Below are 24970 nucleotides of genomic sequence, written 5' to 3' on the forward strand. Positions count from 1 at the left end.
GCATTTCTATGCATTCTCCCCTTGTTGTCATAGATGAGGGAAAAGGACAACAAACGCACATGACCAGGCAACGTGGTAAGGTTATGCTAAGCCAGTGGTTCTTAACGGGGGTTCGGTGAAGGTTAAGGGACATTTTGTACGCTGACTAAATCTAGGCGACCAGGTTTGGTCTCAATTTACGGGCTTCTTTTCATTGCTTTCAACTACTAGCCCTTTGCCCTAATGCAGTGCTTCTCCATGATTTTCTTATTTTATTCCCCCCTCAGGAAGAAGCAAACGTTTGGCGCCCTCCCGACTCTCTGCCGCCACTGTAAATAGGCTATACAGTGTACATATATACATTTTTCTAAAAAAATGATTTGGAAAAAAAAATGAAGTACACCTCTGCATAACATTGTCCTTGTTCACATAAAAAAGTAAAAGAGATCAACTTACAATACAGTTTCACTTTAACATTGTAACAGAAGAGACTTAAAGTGAATCTTTGCATGAATTGCAAAAAAGTCACCTCCAAACAACACACTCAAGGTAAATTTTTGATACTGACAAATCAAATTGAATAAAATCAGTAAATAAGAGAAGAATTTGACGGAAAAAAGAAAAATGAATAGAACAAAACAAAAACAACACTGTCATTGGACAGAGGGGATTTTGATTTTGGCTTCAGGCGGTATCAGTTGCTTTGTGACGGTGTGAGGTTATTTTTGCACTGAACAGCATAGTATGCCACCTTATATGATGCTAACAGTGCTCGCTGCTTTACAGACGTAACGCAGAGCGGGACGATTGTTAGCAATATTTGGAACGTTTTTGCTGAAAAAAATCAAGCGGCTTATCAATGTGATTGGGGTGTCATGTCTTTATGAATTAACTTGGCTTTATGCTGTCCGCTGCCAACATTTTTAGACACAGTAAACATAGATAATATGATTTATATCGTCAATATATGAACATATTGGTCTTTCCTCGTCTCCTGCTGATGCCAAAGCCACATACGCTTTGTCATATTTCCTCGTCTTAGCTCTTCATATTAGCTATCGCTATTTGCTGTGTGCTCTTGTTTAGTTCAAAAATACTGCGCCCACTCTGAAAATGAGAGCGCCACTGCGGATGTGCAGTTTCACTTTATTCTAGTACGGCAAAAAGTCCGAGATCACCAAGGCCCCCCCCCAACGTGAGGCACGCGAAAAGAACGGCAGAGTTTATTATTTGACGCGAGACGAGACCCTCCTGCGTCAATACTACTACTACAGACCGGAAGTCACTCGTGTAAAAATACGGTGCATCCGGTCGATTTTCAAACTAATATGCAATTGTAAGCCACTTTTTGAGTCCATCAAATCTCTTTGAGTGGTAGATCGGGGCACAGTTGACTTGTCTTTGTTGATTTACTGCTGTCTTCTCTGCTATAATAATCACCAACACGGCCCCGTGTTCAATACAAAACCCTCCGACCACAACAAAACAAGTAGGAACTCAAGTTATACAGTATAAATGAATACTACATCACATTTGTAAGATATAAACACATAATAAAATAAATAATAGCCCATTTAAATAAAATGAAATGAGCTAAAACACCTGTCATTAAATAATAAGAATTATACACAGATCCTGCTGACACGATTAAATGTATTCATTTATGTGTGGCGCTTTAACTTGAGAAAACCCACCAATAAAGCTTTTGAAAACCGGTCATAAGGGGAAAAAAGATTCATTGAGGCATTTCCTTTGTAAAATACATGTTCAAATCTTTGTCATTGGGATTGCTTTTCTCTCTAGTACAGGACTTCTTTTTTCTTCTTTCTTTCAGAAAGAAAGCTGACCAATACGCGGGGTCTGAAAGGCAAATGGTTGTTGGATTATTATCTTGAAATACCCGCTACTTTTTGAGCAGAATTCTAGCTTTGTATAGGCTACTGTTCCCATTGTTGAAAGCACAAAAGTGTGTAATAAACGACTAGCACATTTATATTTTGCATGCTGTTTTCTTACTGTACTGAAAATGAACCGAACTGTGATCTCAAAACTCAGGTACGTACCGAACCGAGATCTTTGTGTACCGTTACTCCCTTACCAGCAACGTGTTGCTCTCCCATACAGACCGTTTAGTCTTGCGCAAGTTGCTCGCTCTGCTTCTACTAGCTTCCGGGAATAACACGAGCACATAGAGTACGAAAAATGTCACAGGTAAAGACGGTTTGTCCCCAAATTTCGGAATAAAGGATTTTTCACGTGCGCCGAGCCGTCCCTCTCGTTGCCAGTACAATCTCCATTAGGTGACAATATTCCCAGTGGGATGGTAAATGGTGTTATACTTGTACAGCGCTTTTCCACCTTTCAATTTTCACCTTACATTGCCATCTACCTACTAGTGATGCAGCACCAGGAGAAATGTGGGGTTCGGTATCTTGCTCAAGGATACTTAGGCGAGTTCATCAGGGCAGAGAATGGAACCCACAACCTCTGGGTTGGGGGACAACTACTCTACCACTGCCATGCCACGCCATCCCCGGGTGGGTGTGTACATCAAGCATTTTTATTCCCGTCAGGCTTTTCATCCCGATCAAAGTGTCCATGTAAATGTAGCCAACGAGACCATGACCTTCCATCTTCCCTTTTCATCAGCTACCTTAACACACACACACTGTGAATGCATACAGTACATGAACGATCTGATGAGTGCCGCCACCGCTTCTCAGTTGAAACGGATGGGACGTCCATTACCGTTAATGGCAGCCGATGAGTTCAAATTTTTCCCGTTGCCGCGCTCGTCTTAATCTCGTGCCGCAGAAAAAAAACCCCAAAAATCTGGCTTTACGCCAGCGGGATTAACCGCAATGGCCGACGCTACGTTTGGGAGCAGATAAACCGCGCGCCGAGATGCTAACGAGCTGCCCGTCACGCACGCGCCACATCGGCACGCTAGTTAGCACAAATAAACGAACCCTCAACGTCGAGCGGCGCTGGAAAATGAGCGTTCGCGGCCAGTCCTTCCAGTATAAGTCATTTGGACATCTATCGTTGCCAATGACGGGCAATGAGTTCACTGTGCGTCATTTTAAGATGAGTCACCTCCTGTCAATTTTGGATCATTTACTGTGGAGTTTTTCAGGTATTTCCGGGCTGCATCGTCACCATTTTGGGGCATTTCCTGTTGATTGGGTGCGGCTTCCTGTAGGTTTTGATTCGGTGCGGCTTCCTGTTGGTTTTGGGTCACGCCGATCTCCGGTCGGACGGCGCGGATGTCAAAATAAAAGCTTGCGATACGGTACGAAGGAGCTGTCGGGCAGAACGACACCGCGTCCGTACATTGGACACCCGTGCGTTTCAACTTGAATACGGACCGGTGTTCTGACAAATTTTGCAACCCATCAAAAATTTCTACCTTGCGGTTTTGCGCATGCGCGTGACGTTAAAAATGGCCCTGAATGCAGCGATTCCAAAGTAAACACTACAAACTTTCTTTAAAGAAAGGAACATTTACTTAAGTTTGATCATGTAAAGACATGTACAAAAGTTCTCAAACACATCCTACCATGTTAGGTGCACGCAGCAACTGCACCCCGCGCTCTCACCGTTAACGACTTCTTCGCCGTGTCGTTAAGTATTCATTTACGCCACTTTCGTGTTGGCCATGTATGTTTATGATGTATCTAGTTTAGTTAGCACCTTTGGATAACACTGAGAGTCCAATTGAATGTAAAAGAGGGCTTTTTCAGCGCTACAAAAGCTTTGGTAGCAAAATTTGATCAATTTTGACACAACACCGGCCGTTACGATGACTGCCGGAGGTCTATCGCCGTTGATGGCCTTCAACGACTGAATTTACGATAGGAAGTTGATGTGTTTCCTGAGTGTTTGCAAAGTGTTCGATATAAAACGAGCTGATTTTTCAAGTGACTCTTTGATGTCAAAGCAAAAAGTCCTGAAAATCCTTCTTTCTTCTGTGTGTTGACATGCAGCGTCTCTCAAGTCAGCTGACAGCACAAATGAATTTAGTCAGACTTAGCTGTCATCATGCCTGCCTGCCTGCCTGCCTGCGTGCGTGCGTGTCTCCTAATTCCCAAGTGAGGATCCCAAAATATCTCATGCAAATATCTAAAAGGAAAGAAAGTGCATTTGGAGATGTTCCTTCCTCAATTTGACCTTAAAGAAATGCTCTTGTGGGATTTTTTTTTTAGAACATTAAAAGAAAAAAAAACCAATCTGAAGCAGAAGGAGGAAAAGGCTGCCGGCGATTGACGCCGTTAGATTTTTTTCCGGGGTGTTTGCTTTTCTTACGTTAATGTTCCTTTTCAATCATCAATCGTCACCAAAATGCGCAATCGTTTCTGTCGCGTGTTCACAATGTGTGACATTTATGTGTAGTTGGCCTGCATCGTAACAGTGTCTGATTGTCTCACTCGTGTGATGGGCTGCTGCTCTCCAGGCTTGCAAACTTGCACACAAGGTAAGATCTGTTTTATCTTGGCCAGAGAGAATCTGCAAGGTTGCTTTAGTCTTTAAAGGTCTGGGCTGAGTAATCGTCACACACTAAATGTAACTTATAGCGTTAGCATTAGGCTAATGCTAACAGCGAGCGTTGTCTTAAACTCTGGGACACCTTTTTTTTTTACATAGAGTTCGTGGTATTCAGGTGGGTGTAATTCATTGAAAATAATGTACTGTTTTCCTCCTGAGTGTGTATTGGCGTTGTCCTTGTCGACGCCACAATAAGTGCTCATGTGTCAGTGTTCGTTCAAAATATTCGGAAACCTTTATTTATTTGTTTATTTTTGGAATAAAATTTGGGGGATTTTACGGACGAAACATTTTTCAGAAACGTCGACTAAAACAAGACGAAATTGGTCTTGAGTTTTCGGCAACAAAAACATTTTGAGATGACTAAAATATGACTAAGGCTAATAAGTATTATCAACCAAAAGACTAAGAGGAAAACGAAAAGGGCTGCCAAAAACAACATTGGTCTTAACAGGGAGCTGCGGGATTCAACCTTGTTAAACGAGTTATGTCATATTCACTGTTGCCACTAAAGGGCAGTGTATCCGCTCAAATCATTGAAACAAAATGCAAACACTTTCAAAACAAGCCATTCTTCCCTCGTTTCCTTCCTCTTTCCTTCCTTCCTCCCTTCGCTCCCCTATTTTCTCCCTCCTTATTTCCCTTCCTCCTCGGCGTACGGTTTGCTGGGCTTTCTCGCCCGGGCAGCCCGACGTTTGTCCATCTGTCCGGCGTCGAGGTAGAGACGGGGACAGGTTGCGTAACAGGCGCTCTTATATAATTGGATGCATATTTGATGCACGGGGAGCACCGCGGCAATATTTTACGCGAGCAGAGCGGAGCGTGACCAGATTTTGCCACGAAAGCTTGAGTGCGTTTATTTTGTTTGTCCCCCCCCCCCCCCCCCCACCTTTTAAAACGACTCACAGCAAAGCTGCTGTGGAGGACAACAACAGATAACCTAAATGACATGAGACAACATGATGTTAACTCTGTCACTGCCAGAGTATGTGTTGCGATACTTTAGGGCAGTGCTTCTCAATCATTTTCTGTTACGCCCCGCCGCCCCCCCCCCACCACCACCACCGCCACCAAAGACGTAAACATTGCGCGCCCCCCCCAGCTCTCTGCCGCCACTGTAAGTACTAAGTAGCATCATTTATCAATAAAATTATTGTTATTATAAGTACACCTCTGCATAACATTGTGTCCTTGTTAATATTAAAAAAGTACTATAGATCAACTTACAATAAAGTATAACTTTATTAACATTGTTTTGTTTGTAACAGAAAAGACCCGGTTGCCTGAATTTAAGACAAAAAAAATCACATCCAAACTGTATACACTCAAGATACATTTGAGCATTCGATACTGAAAAATAAAATTGGATCAAATTATTGAATAATTATAGATTGAAATTGATGAGCAACATTAACTCATAAGGACAATATACCAAACAATTGGACCGAAAACCCCCAAATGAATAGAACCGACAACTCGGGACAATTGTCGACAATATTCAGTACGTTTTCGCTGAAAAAAATATCAAGCTTATCAATGTGATTAGGGTCTTAATGTCTTTAATGATCTGGCTTCCTGCTGTCCGCTGCAAACATTTTGAGACACGGTAAACAGACTGGTCTTTCCTTGTCTCCCGCTGAATTAAAAGTCAAAGCCAAACGTTACATACTCTTTGTCATATTTCCTTATCTTGGCTCTTCATATCTCCAGTGCGCTTTACTGTGTGCTCTTCTTTGGTTCAGAAATATTGCACACACTCCACCCGCTAAGTGGATGTGCAATTACACTTTATTCCAGTACGGCAATTCCCCGAGGTCACATGCGCCAGCCACCCCTGGCATCGCTCTCTGTGCGTCCCACTTTTTGAGAAGTACCGCTTTAGGGAATTGGAGATGAAAAACATTATGAAATGAATTTTAGTCCATATTCTCTTGTTCATTTTTAAAGTGTTTATTCATTCATTCCCCTTCTGAAGCGCTTATCCCCACGATGGTCGCGGGGCGGCAGAGCCTATCCCGGATAACTGCGAGCGGGAGGCGGGGTACGCCCTCAACTGTTTGCCAGCCAATCGCAGCGCACATATAGACATATAGACAAGGTTTATTCATTTTTTCCCCCAAACAAAAAAAAAGTTTTTTTTCTTAATTCAACGTTCAGGAGAGCAAGCAAACACACTGTGACGCGGACATTGATCAGGCCGCGCCGATCGACGGCGGCCTAATGAGATAACCGCGCGCGCTAATGACCTGACCGCACGCCGGCCCCATGGCGAACGGACGTGCGCGTGTCATTTGTTCACTGTTGAAATTAGAGCTGCCAAAAATGATTCTTTTGATCAAATCAATTATTTTTGCCATGAGTTGACTCATCAAATCAAGTATGGCTATTTAAAATCAGGGAATATTTATGTATGTATCTTTTTTGGATTTAAACATAAATAGAAGTTGATCCAATTTGAAACTGATAATAAAAGGGATTTTTCCCTTTTTCTTTTTTTAAAATTAGAATTCCTTAATTCGCTGCTAACTCCCCCATTTCAAATGGATCCGACATCTAGCGCCGTCAATGGCACCCAAAGATGAGCGTTCCCTCCAGTTTGAGCCAATTGGACGTCTATTGCTGTCCGTGGCTGACGATGAGCTCATTTTGCATCACGTCCTTTTCATTTTAGGGTACTTACGGGTCACTTTCTCTCAATTTTAGGGCTACTTCCTTGTTGATTTTGGGGTCATTTCCAGGTGACTTCCTGTCGATTTGGTGGCGCTTCCAGTTGGTTTTGGCTCACTTCGTCGATGACTCATTGTCTGCCACGTACGGCGGTAGACGTCCAATCCATTTTGACCGGGCGGGTGGGCCAAGCGCAGCGATGCACGCAAATCATAAATGTACGGTTTTAGAGCGCCGATGTCAAAATAAAAGCGTATGATTTTCATAGGCGGAGTTTGACTTTTGGGGCTGAGGGAGGCACAACACGTTGATGACCCCGAAACGTAGTGTCAGCAATAAACTCGCGAGAATATTTATAATAAGTTGAAAATGAGTGTTTTTTGTTTCCCATCATTATTGACGGGAATTCTAAATCAGATACTTTTCGCCAAGATTGTCCTCCATTGAATATGGTACGTCCGCCGGTGTCGTGCCAGTGTACCGTCAAAAATTGTATCCCCTGGGCGGAGCCACTGGGCTGTGCTGATTTGCTTGATTTCCGTGTTTTGGTGATGTATGAGGTTTTAAAGCATGGCTCATCCATCAACAAAAAAATTTTTTTTTCTGTCATATAACATAACATACCCACTGAACATAAAAAAAAGGCAATGTTTTACTCATAGAATGTTATTACTGTAATTCAAGTCCCGCATAGAGTTTCTCCAGATTAATAAACGTCGATGTCCAAAATATATAACTGTGGTTCTTGTCTGGCGTCAATTAATGAGGTCGACATAACTCATGACTAATGTGTGTGTGTGCGCACTCCAGCAGCCAGGGGATACCATTTTTGATGGGGGTAACTACATTGAAACTCCGCTCACCATTTTAACGGTGGTCTCTGGGGTTTCACGGTCCACATTTTCAATCCTTGGTTCTTGCTCTGTAGTTGTCGCTTTTGAAAGTTTAGGTTTGAAAAAATGATGTAAATCCATCTTAACTCTTTGAAAGTTTAGGTTTGAAAAATGGACGTATATCCATCTTACCTCTTGGGTCCTCGGGTGGTTTTGCCTAAGCAAAACAAATGACCGTCTGAGGTGCTAGTCACATGATCTGTTGAAAAAATAATTTCAATCCATTATAAAAAAATGTTTTTTTTTGTTCATTTCATTCATTTTTTTGTTTTGTTTTATTGCTTTACAACCTCATAGACAATATTTTACCGGGAGAGTCTTAATTTTAAAATCATATATAGGAAAGTCTATTACATGCAATGACACTTTTCGCCCCCCCCCCTTTAAACTCTGCGCATGGTGATTTTGTATGTACAGTATAAATGAGCTACTGGGAGGCTGTCCGTTTGACATCCATGGATGTGACGTCCATCGGCGTGGGCGGCTCATAACATTCAAAAAAACCAAAGTTAAAAAAAACTGCTGACCCTGGTTTGTTGACCTTCTCCAAATTGTAAACCTTCTCTAAGATTGTGTGACGAAACTAAGCTTACTATTAGAATGTCAATGGATCTTTCTGTCAAACCTGTTGTACTCGATGTGGCTGCAATCGGTCGCTGCAAAAGTGCCGGCGGCCTTTGCCGGGCGCGTCCCCCCTTCCCCGGGCCCCCTCTGTCTATTTCTGGCTCTGCGTCATGCCTGGGCTTTACTCCTGTGGCAAGAGGAGTGTTTCTCTAGGGCTCCCGCTCACGCACGCGCACGCGCGCGCGCGCGCCAGCACAGCCCGTTCAAGACACATGTAAACACAGAGAGTCAGAGAAGGTGGACGGACGGCAGAGCAGATGAACGCTCGCTCGCTCTTCTGACAGGAAGTCAAACGGCGTGTGTGACAGGAAGTGAGACAACAGTGTCTGTTGCCGTGGCGATGGAGGAGCACGGGGGGATTCTGGCAGGTTAGTCAGTCGTCCGAAGAGAAGCTGCAGAACCAGGCTCGTCAAGAGTATCGTTACTGGAAAGTTGTGATCGGATGCCATCTTTGATCACAAAAGTATATGGATTTCTTTTGGTTCCCGCGCGGGTCACCGGAAACTTGTCATCCAGTTTGAGTAGGTAGCCTCGCAAGCAAGACGGTACTTATTGATTGAGCGATTGATCATGCAATCTTGCAAACTCGATTTCCAAAGCATTTCGCCGCTCATCTAATATTCCGGCCAATCAGGAGAAAGAGGCGGGAGCTGCCGGCGTGCAAAGCTGGAAGCTACAATCCGCTTCTTTGTAGAAAGGTCCGTTTCCCAAGTTTTGTCGGAAATACACCTCACTTCCTTATTGAAGGAAGAGCAAAGAACCCTTTTTTTTTTGTTTGTTTGTTTTTTTGAGCAGAAAGGATGTTAAGGCGAGTGTGACGAGCATCGTCCAATCAGCAGCCGTATTTTTTTTTAAGGTTCCTTGCACGAAACATTGGATCTTTCCCAGATTGATAATATGGAACAATCAATTTATGTTAGTTTAATGGAGTATTTTCCTTGTCAACTCATTGGCTGTGAAGGAATCTGACCTTTTAGCCAGATCGCCGAAAACACGCCAGCCGAACTGCCGGACCCGTGCCGGCGCCGCTCCGGCGAGACTCCGACAACCCGGCCAAGAGTCCAAACCCTGCGCATTCACCTTAGTCTTAACCCTTTGTAATGACTCCATCTTGAAAGCTGGAAAAAGGCTTTGAAGCACGAGTTGACAATTTATTCAGGTCGACGGCGATCACGCGGCAAGACGAAACAGAAACAGACTAAGGGGTCACCGTATCGCAATTCAACCAAAGGTGCCCTGAGAAAAAAAATGACAACGATTAGTTAAACGTTCAGACTTTTGAGGGATCTCGCGGGGCGGGCTGTGGACGGGAAGAGGCTTGTGTTTGGGCGTTGTTTAGGATTATTGTCTGTTTGTTGATTGGACAGGAGGATTCGGGAGTTGGTGTTGTCAGGGCAACGAGGGTTGTGGATTTTCCCACCTCAGCGTCAAAAAGGCTCTTGGAGTCTTGTGAGTCGTGTTATCAGTTGGATAGCCAGCGTTCTCCTGTGTTCCTTGTGTTGGGACGGGACGTCCCGCCATTTGTTCCGGACTGTCTGGGAGAATTGATCACGAGAGTCGGTGATGCAGACGTGGGCTTGTGAGCGTCGATCTTGCTCAGTCAGTTGCATGACGCACACGTTGGGCTTCCGTGATAAGAAGGCGTCGCGTATCTCTTATGCCCTATATTCTGCTTGTTTTCCTAAGACGATGGTATAAGTGCTATTTATTTTATAATGGGTGTGTTAGAGTCATACAAACAGTAAATATGAAAAAAAAGACACTATTCCCTGATTGATTATATTAAGTGTGTTGGAGTCATACAAACAGTCCATTGGTAAATACGAGAAAAGGTACCATCTCCTTCAGCTGCCGTTGACGGCTACAATACAAATGTGCCGGCCCCTCCGGCTTCAAATGGATCGGACCCCTACTACTGATGAACTCATTTGGATTCATAGCTGAATGGTGATTGCGTGCGTGGCAGGGAGGGACAAAGGAAGGAAAAGAAAGAAGAAAGGATGAAGGAAGAAAAGATGGATGGAGGTGTAGCGCCAGCAGCCAAAAAGAGAATACAGTGGTACCTCTACATATGAATTTCATTTGTTTCAGGTCCTGGTTAGGTAGGATTATTTATGGCGGAAAACACTCAGGTGACTTGACCAAATTTCGAAATTGTCCTATGCATGTGTGATTTATTATTATCATGGAAAATGCAACAGTAACAAAACAAAACAAAATACAATTAAGCGATAGCTATGAGGTGGATATCCGTGACCTATTTACAAACACTATTTTTTTCATTGTGACATCATTTGTTTCAAAGTTTAAAATATGCGAGTGAATCATTTTATAATGTCGTTTTTTTTCCTAAACTGAGTATTAGACATCAATGACTGATTCAAAGATAAAAGTGATGCATACTTATCTTGTTTCGATCCAAAAACTCTGTGTTGCGTGTCTCACCGAGTGTCAAGACACAGCTGTGAATGGCCACAGTTGGATTTTTTGGGGGGGTTTTATGGGTGAAACACGGTCGTATAACAAGGGTTGCGATGCAGAAATCGCAGACATCAAGGAGTGGTGGAGATTTTCATTTTCATATATCTACCCTTTTAGATGCTTTTTTTCCTCAATGTTTCTATATTTGAAACGATTATCATCGAACATATCAGAGAAACTGCGACCGTAACCAAAAAAATACAATTAAGTGAAGTGATAAGTTATGATGTAGATATCCGTGACTTTTTTACAGACACCGTTTTTTTTTCATTGCAGCATAATTTGTTTAAAAGTTGAAACTATGCGAGTGAATAATTTTTGGGTCGTTTTTTTAAACGAAATATTAGACATCAATTAATGATTCTAAGCTAAAAATGACATTTGAAATAATAGATATAATTAATTACCATCATTTTATGGCCGAAATAGTTCAGGGGCTTAATGCCCCATGAATCTGCTACGGCAGCATATAGACATCTTCTTCTATCAAACACAACACTTCTTTTGGCTTAAAATACAGCAATTTATTTTAAAGAGGGGTGCAAGAGCAGAAACTGCTTCTTCAGCCTTGTCGGTGTCGCCAGGCCCATATTTTTCAAACTTCATATCAATGGTAAGCATCACCTTTTTTCGCCACCTGCGCTCACCTTCTTGGGACCCGCGTTGATTTCTCCGACATGCTGCCGTCTCGTAGGAAACCACCGAAATCGTCGTCATATGTCGAGACAAATGACGAGTCCGCGTTGGATGTCGAAAGGATTGTATGTGGAGGTGCCGCTGTATTTCTATTTGACCTTGTTTAAATGACAAAACTAAATTGAAAACGGTCAGTATTGTCATTAAGTATTTTGAAATGTTCATCATTGGAAAAAATATTTCAAATTGGATGAAATTTTCATTTTTCGAAATTTGAATGATTGAAAAAAGAAGTGAACCTTTCCTTTTTCATATGAAAAATTCAAAAATGTGTGAATATTAGTGGAGGTGGTGCTGCGGTTGTCGTGGTAACGCACCACTTGAAAGGCACGCGCGTACGAACGGGAGCGAAGCGGAGCAGGGCCAAGGCCTTTCGCGAGCAAAGCGCGCTTCACTGTCTGAGAATTTGTGAATGGAAAAATGCTTCAACACTCTTGGACGCCGTGCACTTCCTCTCTGTGTCTCTGTGTAAATGTACACGTGCGGGCTTTGTGTTTGTCTGCTCACTTTCTGTTGATTTTAGGTCACTTTCTAATCATTTGGGTTCACTTCCTGTACATTTTGGGGCAATTCCACTGAATAAGTAATAATCCCACCAATGACATTATCATTTGTAGACGTCCAACCCGTTTGACGCGGGAGGATGGCAGTTTGTTCGTTCGTCGCCATCCCGCACGCATCCAATGGCTTAGACGTCCGATACCGTCAATGGCGGCCAATGAGTTCAAATGTTTTTTGTTTTAAATAGCACTGGGTGGGAAAACCATGCAGCCTGACTCCATTGGGAAATATGCCAATTTAAGACTTGACACCAATACAGGTCTTCCCCGGGTCACGACGTACCCGACTTACATGATTTTGACTTTACGAGGCAGGAATCCCTTTTTTTTTTTTTTTTTTTTAGAGAGAAGGTAGTACTAATAGCACGCGAGTAAGAGTGCATGTACACACAAAAAAGAACGGATTTGCGCACACGAAGAAGAGCGCACGCGCACACATGAGGAAGAGCGCATTTGTTCCAACGAAGAAGTCACGCAGCGTTTGAGTGAGAGAGCGAGTGGAAAGCCTGCGAGCACATTTGTTGCTTGTGAAGCATCCACACCTGTATATAACCTCTTTTGTACTGTTTATTGTGCCTTTTCAATTGCGGTCCAATACTTAGGGCCAGGGGTTCATTTGTGCCGGATCTTGCCGGAACAAGATCGGGCACCTCTTGATTTTGGCCTCCCTGTGCTCCGGGACTTATTTGGGCAGAACGCCGGCACCTCTCGTGTATAGAAAATAATAATAATATAAAAAGGTTTAGAAAAAAATGCATTGTAATAGTCCCGAATGGGGGGAAAGAAGGAGAGGAGTCGTTGATGGCTTTCTCCACTTTATTGTGCCAACAATAAGAAAACAATAGACAAAATAACAGCGGACTGCCGCCACGTTCGACCGCCAACTTTTGCTTTCCCCTCGCTTCCTTCCATCCACTACTCACAGCTCTCCAGTCCCAGCGTCTCTTGAAGTGACTGTGCATAGTGTCTCGTTTTGAGCTTTTTGTTGACAAAGGTATCGAACACGCGACGTGCCGACAACTTTGTTTCTTTATTAACACACGGAGCTAACGGCACGAATGCAACTCGTGGCGCTCGGCAGGCTGCGGCCGTGCCTCTCTTTCTCGGTCCGCGTCAGGTGACCAAAACAACGGTAACGTTGCGTGCACTTCAGGGTGCCTCGGAAAACATATCCGAATATTACACATAGTTACGGACATTACAGTATAAGATAAAATAATAACATGCATAAATTCATTTACAGAACACATCCCAAGAATTGCATGTTGTTTATAAAAATTGAACTTCATTTGAAAGAGTCGGAGATTTGTTTGAGCTTTGCACTGAAAAGCTCAACCAGTTACGCCCCTGACATTAAAAAAAAAAAAAAAAAAAAAAAAGGCGGCATCTGGGGAGCAAGCAGCCAGGATCAAAGGGTATTTCAACATGCCAAAAAGATGATTGCATTTACTGTCTTTTTTCAAAAAGAAGGTGTTATTATTATTAAGATGGTTGAAAACGAGTCAGAAAAGAAAGAAAAAAGAAAAGTCCCACGGCATGGCAAGTGGGCATTTGCGTTTTGTTTTCAGCACCATTGTCTGCGTGTGGTCCGGGAGCTGTGCGCGTCTCGCCATCCCTGCGCCGTCGTATGTACTTTGCGTTCCGCCACCTTATGATTTACAAATGAAGCGCCGCTCGGGGCGAGTTGATGTGATTGTTTTGGATGATGTGCGGACGCTAACTGATGCACACTAATCGTTTGTGTGGATTGTTATTGCTGTATCCACAGCTAGTTATAAAAGCAAATTTGAATTGCAGTTATTTGAGATGAAATGGATATGATTCCATTTTTATTTCAGTTGCATTCTGCGAGCGTTGATGTCATGAGCAGCTGAATAAACCGCACGGATCTAGCTAGGACGGTACAATGACATATAATACATTGGATAGTTATTTTAAGATTTGGGGGGTATTTAGCGGTACTCAACAGGACTGATTCCCATTTAAACGGAAATTCGGGTGACGTCGCCGGCGTAGGAACGGAAGTCGTTCCTAACCCGGGGGGACTACCCGTAAATGCGAGCGCTATCGTTCCGAATGGATTGGACGTCTACCTCTGTCAAAGCCAGCCAATTTATGAAAGCCATTTCAGCAGTTGTTGATGTGTTTTCTCAGTTTGAGTTTTCTGAGTCATTTGACCGAGTTACTGAGTGTTCAGAGTAAAAAGGTACTCTTGGCTGAGCAAACTCCATTGGAAAATCATCCCATTTCAGACTTGATGTTAGCCCTCCCAGTCCAAAGAGATTGGACGTCTATCGCCGTCAGTGGCGGGCAGGGGCGGACTGGGACTAAAAAGCAGCCCTGGACTTTGACTCAGCCCAGCCCACAAGATACGCTATACGAAGGGAAACAGACCCCGTAGGGGTGTCCGGGGGCATACCGCCAAACCCTCGGGGAGAATTTTTTTTTTTTTTTTTTTACATTTTATTGTAAAATGCATCAATTTCTTGCACTTTAAGAGAAAATGAAGAAAATATGTCTAGACTGTCACTGTCTGACTTGGGGCGCTCAAAGTACTGCAAGGCTGAACTGGAGTTGGGTTCATTTTCTGTACTAGCTCTATGATAGACCTGAATAAACAAATGAAAATGTATTCTTCAAAGCAAGTTTTATGTATTTGGGCAAATTCCACATTCTGAAACTGTCAATGATTATGATGATGATGGCAATAAATTCATTCATTCATTCATTCATTCATGTATCCAATTGATTATAATATATCTCTATATATCTCTGTCTATAAAACGATTTCATTGTTTATGCCATAATTCAGTGGTCTCCAAACTATTCCACATAGAGCCGCAGCGGGCACAGGATTTCATTCCAACAAAACAAGACAACACCTCTGCACCAATCTGGTGTCTTACAATTGTAATCAATTGATTGCAGTCAGGTGCTGCTTGTTTTAGCAGAAACTTCATTGGTTAAACTGTCGGTACTCGATCGGTTGAAAGAAAAACCAGGCCCCGCAGTGGCCCTTGAGGACCGGTTTGGAGACCCCTGCCATAATTAATCTTGCCATACAAATAATAAATTTCAATAAAATATAAAAAACATTTCAAGACAAATCCTGTATACGTAACCATCATTGGAAAGTATTAACCAGAAAACAAAACGATATATAAATGATTAAAAATATATATCAATTTAACTACCTAAACTTTAAAGTAAAACCATTCATTTTATTAATATTTTGTTATATTTCTTCTGAATTAATATTGCTGCTGCGTGTGCATACGTTGTTTTACAGCTATAATATTTTTTCTTAGGAGAGTGATAGTAGGACGAGCATATTATAACTTGACACGATTGCAAACGGGTACATCGACTAGCTGGCACTAACCCTTTAATTGTCATTTATTTCATTTAAAATGTACCTACCTTGTGGATAACAATTGCCAGTATACTGAGCAAGTGACCCTCTTCATCCCTTTTTACTTGCTCTGCGCTTGTCTGGGGAACTTCCCTCTCGAACTTCCACCAGCTTATCATTACCTCCTCCCTCTATTTTTCTCCCTCCCTGCACCGGCTGCACGTCAGAGCGGCTGCCCCCTCTCACCATCGCCAGGGCTGGGCTGCTGTTACCCAACATGGCCGTTGCAGCCAGACTGCTGCTTGCGAAAATATTTGTCAATTTATGACATTTTAATGCTTTGCTCTCCAGTTTCTTTAATTTTTTTCTTCCTAACCTTCTCCGCGCCACCCTTCTCTTTTCTTTTTTTGCCACCACCATCCATATTGGGCATTAACGCTCGTCGCCATTTTGCTTCCACAAGGAACCAATGAAGGCAACTTTGTTCCTCTTTCGTTCTTCTATCGGACTGGCGATGAACAGCCAGGCGCATTGCTGCCACCTGTCGGATTGGATGCAAACTGTAGATAATCAGAGGCTAGGGGGGACAAAAACAGTGATCTATAATGAATGGCGGCCGGCGGCCGTCCAGGGCACCGGCCGTTCTGTGATCCTCCAGAACCCACAGATTACCAGTCCGCCCCTGGTGGCGGGCAATGTGTCATTCATGAAATGACTGTGGCGCTTGAGTTTCTGTGTCGTACGTAGTAGTATGTCAAAGTTACTGCGTGTGCTCAAAGCAAAAACGGAGGCTTTTTTCAACAAGGTCTGCTGGTTCGTCTATCGCCGTCAATGGCAAGGAAATGTTTTCAAGAAGTAGGTCAGCGGTGGACGGATAGGGGAGCTAGCTGCGGGCGCGCGCGCGCGCACACAAACCACAGAGGAATTTCCTCGTTTCGTATAAAAACTGATAATGGGACGTGTCCCAGCGGGAGTGGAAAATCAGAGGTGACTTACGAGCCGCATTCCAAACTCACTCGTCTGGCGAAGGAAAGCCGATGTCAACTTTCCGCGTCTTTGCCGACAAAAAAAAAGATGGGACGGGATGGAGCGGCTAACTGGCGCGCGCGCGCGCGCTCGCGGCTCCATCTGTCCGTGCGTCCTGAGGCCGTTGGCCAGGCGACCGGAGGCTATGATATCCTGCCATTTCCTGGCGCCGGCGCCGGCGGCACAGACGGCGGCTTTCTACCTGACGCAAAACACGCCACCTGTTCTCTGTACGTCAGGGATCGACGCCAGCCCTCACGGTCCAATCGGATCGGACGTCTTTCGCCGTCAATGGCGGGGAAATAGGGTCGTTCCGGGCCAATTGGATGGCGTGAATGACTTGATGATTTCTACCTTTTTTTAAAATAGAACTCAAGGCTGCCTGTGACGGTTCTAGACATCCAATCTGTCAAATTGGATTGGACGTCTCGCACCGTCAATGGCGGCAAAACATGATCACTCACTGCGAGCCATCCTTGTTCGAATGGGTTCACTGAGTTACTTTTTCTTTTTAAATTTAAAATGTATTTTTTTTCACCGGATGAATATTTTCATTTATTTAATAATTATTAACTCTTAATGCCTGGTAGATAGAATTTATACACATAAAGCAGTGTAGGAATACATTTGTAGAATATAAATAAATAAATTAAAAAAACAGCTAAAAATGAAAAAAAAGAACAATAAAAACAATTTAATTAAGACCCCCCCCCCCCCATTTTTCATTTTATTCGTCAATTTAATTCATCCTCTCTTTATTATACAGGTCGTCCCCAGGTTACGAATAAGTTCCGTTCCTATGTTGGCGCCGAAAGCCAAATGTCAGCGTAAATCGGAACGAACCCTTTAAGTACCGCTCGATAAATACCCCCTATATCTTAAAATAACTATCCAAAAACATTGGATAGTTCTATCTATAACATTCTATTATACATTATCTTAATAAAATTTAAAAATCAAGATACTGTGAGGTACAGTGTTGTTAATAATGGTGTTAGAGCATAACGGCGTTACTGATGTCGCTTGATTTTTTTCAGAAGTGAGTAATCTGATTAATTACTTTTCTCATCTTGGCAACGCCATTACCGTTACTGAGGATGTAAAGGCATGGTTACTGTGCGTCACTACGTTGGTTGAATGACGCGAGAAAAGTGAGACACGGACTCACGAGCGGGGAGGCGTCGTGACGCCCTTGCAAATGGGATGCTAGGTGGCTCCAATACTACCTGACTGTAGCCAATAACCTACAAAGTACGCCCACGTGATGCTATGATAGATATCACATGTATAGAGAACTAGAATTTACATTCGTAAACAGCCGCCATGTTGAAGCAGTAGACTTCTCAGGAAGGCTCTGTTGTGGAGAACCTACTGTAAGTGAACTTTTTGATCTAAAATACTCCTAAATCGGCAAAATCTTTAAATGATGAAACCGTTTTGAAACTTTCACATGCCGAAAGTAGACAGAAGGTAACTAATGCAATAACGGGAGCAATTTTAACAACTTTAACGGTTAATTCACAACATGAAATGACTTCCACACATAGCAAAGGTTACTATCTAGTTATCGCAATACCCCTGTGTATTCCTAGTGAAGGAATCTGACCTTTTAGCCGGACCGCCGGAATCGCGCCAGCCGACCCGCCGGGCCCGCAACGGCCCGAGCCGGCGGGAACCCGGCAATCTGGCCAGAAGGGCAAACTCCGCGCATTTGCTTTAGTCTTAACCCTTTGTACTGACTCCATTTTGAAAGGTTTAAAGAAGGCTCACAGAGAACAAGCTGACAATTTATTCGTGTCGACAGCAATCAAACGGCAATGCGAAACAGAAACACTCAGGCGAGGAGGCAAACTTGTTCCAAGGTCACCATATCAGAAGTCAACAAAAGGTTGAAAAATGACAACGCTTAGTTAAACATTGTCTTTTGAAGGCTCTCACAGGGCGGGCCGTGGGCAGGAAGAAGGGTGTGTTTGGGATTATTGTCTGTTTTTGGTTTGGACAGGAGGATTCGGGAGTTACTGTTGTCCGGGCATCGAGGGTTGTGGATTTTGCCACCTCAGCGTCAAAGGGGCTCTTGGAGTCTTGTCAGTCGTGTTATCAGTTGGATATCGGGCGTTCTCCGGGGCTGCTTGTGTTGGAACAGCGTGCCGCCGGGAGAACTGATTGTAAGAGTTGCTGTGTCAATCTTGCTCATGATGCACACGTTGGGCTTCCGTGATAAGAAAGGGTAGTGTATTTTTTTATACCCTATTTTCTGCTTGTTTTCCTGAAACTATGGTACAAGTGCTTTTTTTTTTTTTTTTTTTTTTTTTTTTAATATTGGGTGTGTTAGAGTAATACAAACAGTTAGACGGTGCCTACCAAAAAGGTACTACCTCCTCCACTGGTTAAGTTTAGGGCAGGGGTGCCTAATCCCGGTCCTCGAGAGCCCCTATCCAGCTTGTTTTTCGTGTCTCCCTCCTTTAACACACCTGAATCAAATGATCAGCTCATCAGCAAGCTCTGCAGCAGCCTGATAATGATCCTGATTAGTTGATTTAGCTGTGTTAGAGGAGGGAGACATGGAAAACAAGCTGAATAGGGGCTCTCGAGGACTGGGATTGGGCACCCATGGTTTAGGGTAAAGATTTGGGCAAGGGCCAATTGTGCCAAAAAAACCTATGAATTTCGCATAGTGTGATCTATGTTTTTTGGAATGGAAAAAAAAAACAATACATGAAAAGTAACACCAGTTACTTTGCCAAGTAACTAATTACTCTTGCATTCAGGTAACTGAGTTACTAACTCAATTACTTTTTGGGAGAAGTACTTTTTAAAAGTAAGATTAAGAAAGTAAGAAAAAGACAAAACAACTGGAAACAATATGGCGGACGAGACATCGTAAAGTCAAAATCGCGTAAGTCGGGTGCATCTTAACTCAGGTACTACCTGTGTTATTTTTCTGTATACGTATGTATCCCCACACACGCACACACAGCTTTTTGATATTTTTTGTTACATTCAGGCATCAAGGGATTCATAAAAGAAAAAGAACCTCAATCATTTCTTAGTGAGATGGAGCGTTTCAAAATTGTCGAACGGGATTTCCGCCGACCACTTCCTGTGCCGCATTCTGCGAGCTTCCTGTTGCGCTCACGCTGTTTCTTGTGCTCTCTTGCAGGAGGCGGGAAAAGGGGGCTCACCGGCAGGCGGCAGGTAGGATCAATGAGCGATGAGTTGACTTCCTGCGTATGTGTCCCGATCATTTTGACCGTTGTTTAGTTTTTCCCAGCATTTTTTTCTCCGAAGGCCATATTTTATCGCTTTGACTCGTCGGTCGTGCCGTTATCCCAATACTTTTGCCATTTTCATTCCTGTGAGGTCTGCGTGCGTGCGTGCATGTGTATGTGTCTTATTTTAATGCCTTTCCCATCAGGCCGTCCTCCTTTTTACCAGAACGGCCGCTGACTCACCGGCGAGTCAAAAGGCTGGAGCGAGCACTTTTTTGCCGCCGAGTCATCGGGACGCGGTCGCCGTGGCGACACGGCACGCAACAGGGTCGCCGAAACGCGGCCGAGATCGACGCGGCCGTACAGTGGCCCCAAATGTCAAATCAAAGGTCGAACTCGGAATTTGACGGGCAGCCGGGAAACAGGAACAGGCTTGCTGATACTTTTGTCCGCGATGCTCAACTTTTAGCCGGCGATGGCCGAGATGACAAAATAGTATACCGGCAAAACCTCACTTTTAACACAACAAAAGATGACTACTAGAAAATGCCTTTTTTGGGGAAAATCAAGCCAAATTTACTTCTACTGTCAATGGCCGTAAGTCTCCTTCATTTTCCTGCCGTCTTCATTTCCTCGTCACTAAATCAAGTCCACCGTTTCTATTCCGGTTCCACCGAAATGTCTTTTTTCGGGGCGCGGTTGATTCTTTTCGGGCCTCCCGGCGTCCATTCCTCACCGTCTCGCCGGCGTTCATTCATCAGCTCTGGCCTTAATGAAGGCTCCGGACTCGTTAAATCTGTTTGGCTCTTAATTAGCCGGCTCGCCGGCGGGCACGACCGGCCCATTAGGTGGGACGAGGCCTGGCCGGCGCCTTAATGGGAACGCTCAAATATTTATGAGCCTATTTTTGGGACAGTAAGAACCGTACAAATACTGCCGCTCGAAAAAAATCTACGACCATATGAAGTCACTGAACCCACAGGTCGACATTGACCGCGATAGTTTGAAGTGGGAGGGGCCGTCAGCTAACGAGCGAAGGTCACTTTGAACGGATTGAACTAATGACAAATTTGTTAAAGGGGAAAAAAATCAGTAAAAATGCTTCCAAATGTACAAATTTATACATACGGTGATCCCTCGTTACTTCGCGCTTCAAACTTAGCGCCCTCAGTCCATAGGGTTAGGGTTAGGGTTTAGTGTTAGGTTAGGGTTATTATATTGTTAAAAATACAGTATTTTATTTTAAAATGTTAAAGCGACACTATGTAACTTTTCAGTTTTCGTTGATTTTGGTGATGCCGGTGGACATCGGTGGTAGTGTTTTGCCTTAAGGAAGACTACGTTTCCCGCGAGGACCGGCGCACACCCGCACATTGTCGTAAAATCGTCAATCCATCAAAAATCAATCTCCCGGTCGTCTGCGGATGGATTAAACGACATTTCTGTTTCCAGCAGCCGTGCGAAGGATAAATAGTAGTAAGGTAATGATTCCGGTTGTGGCTAAACAATAGCGTATGACTGTTAGCAACCGTGTGGCTTAGGCTACGTCTACACTCGGACAGATCATTTTCTCAAGGGTATTTTGCCGACTATTTCTATACATGTCCACACTTCGTTTAAGGAGCGTTTGAGCGCCCCGCTTTTGTAAGGTATGCCTGCATTTGCGCTAACCGCACATGCGTAGAAAGGAGAAGCTTCATGTGTTATGTCATCGCCCGCGCGGTTTACCTCTGAACCGGAAAGTCATTACTCGCCGGCGGGAAATTTACTATACCTTCTAGACGGGTCGGGAACACCGTTTTGTGATCACCGTTTTTTCGTGATGGCAACCGAACGCATCAGGTGGGAGCGAGAGCGAGAAGGGAGCGCACGCTCGGCTTTTATGAGCAGTTGCCGAGTTGTGATTTAAATAAATATTTAGAAAACAACCAAAGCCTGACGTCTTTACTTGGGACGTTTAAATCCATGCTCTGTTACGCTCTCGCCACTTTGAAAATAACAAACAGAAACATACAGTAAGTGGGGCGCCGTGTAGATTTCCTGGAAGTGGATACTGCAGCAAGGAGGGCTTGTGCGTAACAGTGGCGAAAGTTTTGACGGGCGGAAATGCAACGGATCTAGCGCCTCTGTGACTTGGGGTACCGCGCAGTTCATTTTTCGGGGTTTCATTTTCCTCTACGCACTTTATATACTCCAGCTCGGCCGGCATCGTTTCGGACAAGTGGTATACTTGTGTGGCCGACATGCCGTATAGTCTAACGACACGTTTAACCCTTTAACACCGAACGTGTCGGCAGCGACGCGTTTACGCATGTCGTCTTTGAAGCTTCGTCACGCTGTAATTACGTCACCCACGTGCCGCTGGTTGGTCTCATTCGAAAGTACGGAAGTTGATGTCCACACCAGTTTTTATTTGAAGTCAATTGACCAAGAAAAACGGGAGATAATGTCATTTGAGTTTTATAGTTTTATCGCACTCATAAATATGCATTAAAACGCTGCATGGACCATGTATCTATCTCCATATTTCCATCATTTCTTGTCCTTTTTCAAAACCGAAAGCAGCACAAACACTACATATCCCAAGGGCCGTTGTGATGTCAAGAAGGACGAACCGAATGTGGACATTTTTTAATAAATTTCCAAGCGAGGCGCCAACTAAGGAAAAGGAGATATGCGAGGCAAGCAACGGCCGGTTGGTTTGAGCGAGCGACTTTGAAATGTGCAGAATGAATCTAAAACTAAATTTAGCGCAAGCTAATGCACTATTTCATTAACTCAAGGAAGAAGATGAACCGTATTTGTCGTTGTTTTCCTGGGATGAGTCGGCGTCTCGGCGAGTAGAAGTGACAGGCTGACAGCGGCGCGCAAAGTCCGCAAACGGCGAAAGAGTAGGCTGTGTGACGTTGTGTGTGACGCAGCTCCGTGACCTGTTCGTGCAGAAGCTTTATTGAGTTCGCAAAACAAACAAAAAAAAAAACTTTATTGGGTCGTTGGAAAAATTTGAATTGAACTGAACTACTTGTCAATATTTTTGAAAATACTTTTTTCAATGTTACATATATTTTTACTTCACTATAAATTTTTCAATTTTTATAAAGATGAGTGTTCGAGAAGCTTGATTGCATGTACATTTTTACTTTAGATAAGGTGATGGGTATAATACCTAACTTCACAAAGAGATATCCTCCAAACCCTTTTTGTGTTAGATGATATATATATTTTTTCCTCACTATTTTGCACTGTATATAACCCGTTTTGACCATAGTATGTGTAAAGGCCAAAAACGCCTATGACCATACTTGCTGTTTGTGTTGAATTGTCAAACAAAAAACTATTCAATCTTAATTTTTTTCGATTGAGTTTTTATCCTAACAAGTAGAATAAATATTATCATGCTTCAAAACGGTTGGTCGAGCATGTTTGGTTGTCAATGGAACATTAACATTACAAATTTTGAAAAAATATTTTGGGATTTTTTTGTCTTTTTGGGTCCAAAATGTGGATTATAATTGGTCAGTGAAGAAAACAACAGTTTGGACATGAAGTTCAAGGTGTCCTTAAAAAAGGGACCCAACTTGGCCATTGTGAACAATTTTTTCTTTGAAATATAAAGGCAACATCAAATGCATGCAAATTCGGCCAACATAGGCCTAGGTGTTAAAGGGTTAAGGCCATTATCCGTCCTAGTGTAGAAGTAGCCTTAGGGGCAGTTTACATGGCGACTCTCCGAGAAGACGAAAAATTTCACGTTTGCATCTATAGGGTTCCGTCTCCGTTTGACCAATGTCGCAATTCCGCATCAAAACCATGTAGTATTCGTGCCAGGCCATAGGGGGCGATGCAGATTTCCAAGGCGACGGCGAATGATGCACTTTAACCCCAACAACCTCCTCAGCCTGGAAGACAACATGCCCGCCCACTCCAAGCAATGGCATTTTTCTTTTTCTCTAAAAGGCACAAAAATGGAAACATTCACCATATTTAAATTAAAAATATGATTAAAACAGTAAATTAAAGCTGACGTTCCGCCATTTAATGTTTTTAATGTTAAGTAGCACCTCTGCGCACGCCCAATGTGACGTGTGCAAGTGCTGACGTTATCGGCGTGGGAGCGTTCCATTGATATGGATGCAGATCAAGCCCCCCGCAATCGAATCCTTCCACTTTGGAGGCAGGATTCCAAGTTTTGCGTCTTTGCCTTCCATCTTTGCCGACACCATATGAACACTAGGCTACTCCGCAACACAGTCATTGCATCTTGGTGTTGCAGAGTCGCCACAACAACCCCCCCAGTGTGGCTAACTCGGACTCGTCAGCGTCGACGACTTCAGGTGGGTGGGGAGTAGTCGTCGCGCCGGCGAGTGAAAGCCGGGCCAATGTTTATTGTTGAGTACCCTGGTAGCCTCCCTTTTTTTCCCCTCCTCGGACAAAACTTTTTTTGTCCTTTGTTGCTCTGCCATCTTTGCAGAATTAGCTCAAACGCATTTGAATCTTCATCCGTCTTTATAATGAATGGGGAAAGAGGAAGTGACGTAAAGCAGTCGCCGCGTTTGTAGTTTGTTTGTGTGGCAGGCTTCCTGCCACCCTCCTCAAAGTTAATTAGCGCCGGTGAAAGCGATACAGACCCTGTCAAGATATAAAAGAGATGTCATTCAACTAGTCAGTCAACATATCATCACAAATGGGCTGAAAATATGTTATAAATTTAAAACGTTACCTATTGTTGCTTTAAGATATATGCACGTATACATGTACAAATCATTGTTTTCTTTATAGATATCATTTATATCATAATTATTACATTTGCAGTTCTTAAAATCTAAGTTTTTTTTGTTTGTTTTATTTGGTTTTTAGTTATATTTTGGGAAAAAATGTCTTATATGTATCTCTTTCCAATGCAATTAAATCTTGAAGGAATCTGACCCTTTAAGCCAG

General features: G+C 43.3%; 1 protein-coding gene across 3 annotated transcripts in view; it reads left to right on the forward strand.

Annotated features, from left to right (window-relative positions):
* The window catches only part of hivep2a (HIVEP zinc finger 2a), an 80382-nt gene that overhangs the window by 24012 nt on the left and 31400 nt on the right, over nucleotides 1-24970 (forward strand). The window contains exons 1-2 of one of the 3 annotated variants that reach the window (XM_057822083.1): nucleotides 5652-9076; nucleotides 19984-20018. The gene's annotated coding sequence lies outside the window, so the exon portion shown is untranslated. Of the gene's footprint in view, nucleotides 1-5651; nucleotides 9077-9126; nucleotides 9230-19983; nucleotides 20019-24970 lie in introns of those variants that run through there. The other 2 variants (XM_057822084.1, XM_057822082.1) reach the window with 2 other exon arrangements.

Source organism: Corythoichthys intestinalis, chromosome 19 (genome assembly GCF_030265065.1).
Source record: "Corythoichthys intestinalis isolate RoL2023-P3 chromosome 19, ASM3026506v1, whole genome shotgun sequence".
NCBI lineage: Eukaryota > Metazoa > Chordata > Actinopteri > Syngnathiformes > Syngnathidae > Corythoichthys > Corythoichthys intestinalis.